This window comes from Marmota flaviventris, chromosome 5 (genome assembly GCF_047511675.1).
Source record: "Marmota flaviventris isolate mMarFla1 chromosome 5, mMarFla1.hap1, whole genome shotgun sequence".
In the NCBI taxonomy this organism is placed as follows: domain Eukaryota; kingdom Metazoa; phylum Chordata; class Mammalia; order Rodentia; family Sciuridae; genus Marmota; species Marmota flaviventris.
The window spans coordinates 1,171,831-1,177,371 of NC_092502.1; positions in this window are offsets into that span (position 1 = coordinate 1,171,831).

The window sequence follows — 5,541 nt, forward strand, 5'->3', positions numbered from 1 at the left end:
AGTTGTTCGTCACCCCCCCGGTTATTTTGCCCAGCCAGCCGGGCTGCGGCACACACTAAGGTAACTCTGACCAGCTGCTGACCCTAGTGCCCACCTTATCATGGGATTGACTTGTAGGTGAAGCCCCCCTCCCCTAAATAGGATGGCCATCAAGTTCCAGAGAGGTACCAAGTAAGGTCAAAAACCACCTCCCGACGTGAAGAAGTTGAACTCCTGATTGGCAACGAGTGCAGAAGGGGGTCCTCAGCTCTCCTAGTAAACATAACAGTAGTAAAATTGGGGACAGCATCGTCTCCCTTGATGTCCTCTGCCTGGAGATCTCTCTCTCTCTCTCTCTCTCTCTCTCTCTCTCTCTCTCCTCCCCAGGCTTTCTCCAGCCTCAATTTGCTTGTACTTCACTTTCACTTCTAATAACGCTCTCTCGCATGACTTTTGGTGTCTGACGTTAAAGTTTATTTCATCAAACACAAGAACCTGTTTTCCTGCGATGCCCCGTGAGCAGGGGCAGAGGAACCCCTAAGTTAGTTTTCCCGCAGGATGGGCTTCAGCCAGAGCATTGAGCATTCAGGCAGGGGCACCCCTGAGCATGGACGGACTTGAGGGTGCCAGAGCTTGATCATAGGGGGACACGTGGCTGTGAGGGAGGCCAGGGAAGACCACACGGAATCCAGCTTGTTGCTGTGTGTTGCCTCTCCATGCTGCGCAGACCAAGCAAGCACCTCTGTGGACGTCCCAGGAAGCCAGCTGTCCCCAGCTTCTTCACCTCAACCTGCTTGGCGAATGTCGCCTGGCGGGAGCAGGAGAGCAGGTTCCACTCTGCCTCTGCAGCAGGCTGACAGGAGCAGCCTTCGCAATGCTCCAATCGACCCATTCTGACCCACCTGGGATGGTGACCACATGCTAAGAAGAACCCGGAGCGAGACTGGGAGCTACAGTCACTGTCCCTGCGCTTCAGCCATCACATGAAGATCTTTAGCATCCCAAGGTCTATGATTTACCCACCCACTTTCACAGTCTAAATCAATGACCACCATTTCTTGAGGGGACCAGAGAAATAACCCCCACCGGGCCTCTGTTCACTGCTGCGTCCAGCATGCTCTGCACTCTCCACCACAGGGGACAGAGTGACAGCTGTGAACTCCCCACAGTCAGTCAGTCAGCACTCATACTTATTTTTCTTGAATGACAGACCACTTAATTGAAAAGCATGTATTTATTATAAATGAGACATGAACAGTGGTTGCCTTCCCCTCAGAGGAACGCTTTGTAGGAGGCTTAAGGACTGGCTGTCACTGAGAGAAACTGGGTGACACTGGTCCAAGGGCTGAGCCCTCACCTGGGGCAGGCGAGCAGGCACAGGAGACACCCACTGTGTGAGCCTCTACAAAGTACAGACCTTCTTTTCCTCTAAAATAAGGAGAGAGTGGGGAAGTCACCAAGAGAAATAAGGAGGGTGCCCGGGTTGAAGGTCACTGGCGCATGGGATCCCAAGGGAGCAGTTAGAACCCAGTTCAGGGGCTCCGTCAGCCAGGACCCCAGGGAAAGAGAGCTTGCAAGTCAGGCGTGACGCTCTGGTCTTATTATTTAGCCAGACACTACTGGTATTTTTCAGCATGCAGATTGGACTCCAGATGGGACCTGGCATGGCTGTGCTGGGAAGGAACCCTGCATGCGCTCTGAACCTCAGGGAAACATCCTAAAGCAGTCCTCCTCAGGTCCCCTCCTGATTGTTCCAATAACCCTCTCCAGTATGGAAAATGTCTTACCCGAGGGCTGATGTAGGTCCAGACACTTGGTTTACGCTCAATAAAATAATGTGCTCGGAGGGGCCTGAAGCAGAGCAGCTGGCTGGAGAGGGGCCGCCCAGCTGGAGGCCTAAACCCTGACCACCTGCAGAGTTGCTCCCTAGGCAGGCCCACTGCCTCCCAGAGACAGCTCTCCTCCAAGGCTTGTCGCTGTCAAAGTGTAGTTCATGGACGTAGAGACAGGTTTGAGGATAGAAAGATCTACCAAGAGCATTTCTACAGCTGTCCATCACTCACCTGTGCTGTCTAGGAGCACTGACTATGCAAGAGTTGAGGATGCAGAGGCTGGGGAGAGAGGGTGCGCTGGACAGGGACAGGGGGAAGGTGGTTAAGCTGCAGCTGGAGAAACTAGGAGTCCAGGGTGACTGTAGATGTCAGTAGAACACTGGGCATCTCAAAAAGCTGGAAGAAAGGACTTCAAAAGGTTTTACCACAAAGAATCCGCAGGTGTTTGGGGAGACAGACAGGTAAGCTGGTCTAAACAAGGCATACATGTAGGAAGCATCGACCCCCTCGGCATGTGCAATGCTTATGTTTTACCTATCAGCTAAAACAAAGTTAATTTAAAAAGAGAGACCAAGGGAGAGCCAGGGTTTACTGGTACTGAGGGCTGGTTGGAGGCCTCACAGCAGGGAGGTGGGCAGGAGCTTAAGGCCCTTTGTTAAGGAAAGTTTGGGGGACTTCAGAAGAACAGAGGAAACAGTAAAGGGGTGGTGACACTTGCTGGAGTAGGTGTGGGGGTCTCCCTGCTTCCTGGCCACGACCCCCCCCCCAGGTATTTAGGGGGGTCTTATCTGGATCTCCCCCTAGGAGCAGCCTGCCCTGGGGATGGAGTTGATGGCCCCTCCTTTCCCAGAATTTGCTGCTTCTCTTCAGTCAAAGAACTCTGAGAAGGCTTCTTTCTTCAGCTTAAAAGAATCTCCATACCAAACTCTGGGGTTCTACATGGTTCCCCACACGTCCAAAAGGAAGATGATATTCAACTGAACTAAGGCAAATTAAACTTCACCACACACTGAGATGGGTAAGGGAAAAATAATCTCCACCAGTATTACATGTAACTTTTAGCCAAAAATCAAATGAGAAGATGCAGGGGATGTGCCTGCAATTCACCTCCGGGTGAGAGGACTATCCTTTAGAAGGTCTAGAGTTCCTGGGCACACTCATACAATGTCCTTGGAGAGGCTGCTCAGCCTCCAGTCACCAGTGCTCTGATGTGCTGTCTCCTTGGACTTGGCTTGCTCTGATCCCTGACAGTACTTATCTGCCAGCAGATGAATCTACACAATGACGGGCTCCATCCAAGCCTTGGGCGAGCACCTGCTTCTTATCCTCCAAATCCATGGACATGTGCATTCCCCTCCCACCCCCCAATCTGGAGCTCCTTTAGAGTTAGTTTCACCTTTAATTTCAAATCTGTGGCATTTTGATCATACAGCTGTCATAAATAAATCCCTCGTGTTTTTACAAGTGCTAGTATTTTTAGAGGCAATGGCCCTGTGGTAGAGCGCTTGCCTAGCTTGCCAAAAGGAAAGGAGGGCCAGCATTTTTAATGTTATTATTTGTTTTCGGTTAGCAACTTTAATCAACAATTAAATGGCATAGAATGTGTACAATTCTAGAATCTAGAATGTGTACAATTCTATATTAATGGACTTAAAATCCAGATAAGGTTGAGGTGAGCCCCAGGGCAGCAATGAAACTAGAATCCTCAGCCACACATCTGCTCCAGCTGAAGGCAAGCTGGCACCGGCTCTGGGCAAAGAGGGTCCAGGGGAAGAGCTGTGGCCTCTGCAGCACTGCTGCCACTAGATGGCTATGGGGACAGGGGTCCAGAGGGAGGATCCAGAGTGACTCAGGAGCTGGTGGGAGAAGAAGTCAATCAGCAGGAGGTCTCCAGAGGACTTTCTTATTTTTACTTATTCACTCACTTCTTGCAGTACTGGTTTAGGCAAGAGCTCTGTCACTGAGCTACAACCCAGCACCCTCCCCCCATTAGAACAAACAGCACAGCACCTTTTTGTGTTGATTGACAAAGGTGTGGGAGAAGGCCTGGAGTAGTTTCCCTGAGGCACAAGAGAGGTGTTGAGGGTGGTGGGGAAGGCAGGTGGCAGGGAAACATCCTAAAGCAGGCAGGAACAGGGTGAGCTGCAGGTGCTGGTGGGCTGCAGGTGAAGTGGTGGGCATGCCTGCGGGTCCTCCTGACAACCAGAATGTTCCTTAAAAATGCATGATGTGGTCAGGTATGGTGACACACACCTGTAATCCCAGTGGTGCCAGAGGCTGAGGCAGGAGGATCACTGGTTCAAAGCCAGCCTCTGCAATGGGCAGGGCACTAAGCAACTCAGTGAGACCCTGTCTCTAAATAAAATACAAAATAGTCCACCATGCGGCCTGCGCAATGGTTTCATTAATGAGGTTCTTGGCATAAAGTTAGTTAGAAGAGATCGAAATAAAACACACAGACTCAGTTACCTTATTTCTATTGCCAGGTCCGAGACGGCTCCCCTCTCTGGCTCCGACCTCTAACTGCCCAGCAGGGCAGCAAGGATTACTCAGGGCTAGGAGGAGAGAGAGAGAGTGAACACGCCAGGGAGTAGCCTTTTATTGGGGAACAAGAAATTCAGGGGATAATTCCATCCAATGAAGGTTGAGGGGGGACTGCACTCCAAGGTCAGGGTCAGTGATTGGGCCCCCGGGGTCAGTGGTCAGTCACACCCCCACACGGACGGGTTCTCTCATCAGGAAAGGGCCGGGAAAATTCCGACACAGCCAGAAGCCTCAGACCCTTAACGGGAGCCGCCCAGTCACGTGTCAGGATGGCTTCCCACAAAATAGGGCTGGGGATGTGCTCAGTGGTCTTGAATGACCCTGAGTTCAATCCCTACTACCCCCCACAAAAGGGAGACCAGTAATGAAGGGGACCCTGGGGAAGGGGGAGGGAGGAGAGATGGGAAAGGAGACGAAATTGACTCAGTTGTGCCTGGTGCATGTGTGACTACATCACAGTGAGTTTCCCTTTTGTGGATAATACAGTGCACCAATTAAAAATAAATTGACAGAAGGAAGACCGACAGAGGGAGGGGAAGAAAGGAGGTAGTGCGGGGACTGAAATGGAGCACATTATGTCATGCACTTGTGAATTCATCAAAAGGAACCCCACAAGTAGGTAAAAATTAAAAAGCTATATGTTATAAAGTAATTAACAATAATTGCATATCCAATGTCTAACATTCTTTCATCAAATCATGGATAGTGTGGGAAAAGAAAATTAAACAGCACTAACCATTTTACTTTTCAAAATATGATTTTTAATTTCTAAATGATGATAATTCTGAACTATTTATTTTAGTTACAATTTTTTTAAAATTCTGAACTGATGGCAAGTCCACATTACTTCTCAAATACTGGATACTTAAAAGGTTAAATAAAATGGTTTATGAAGGAAAAGACAGAAGAAATACAAACAAAGACACCTTAAATTTAAAAAGTTAAAATAAAGTTAAAAAATAAGATGAAGAATGTCAGGGTAGGCGCACAATGGGTGCTTATGAACCTGAGATCAGTAAGTACATCGCCTCTCACAGAATGGATGTTTAATCCACAGAGGAACGTCATGGACGGGCTTGAAAACACCTGCGTTCAAGAAGCAGACATGGGAATGAACTAGAGGGAAAAGAGTAGGAAAGAATTGAACTAGAAAAATTCAACACAATTTCAAGATAAAAACACCAAA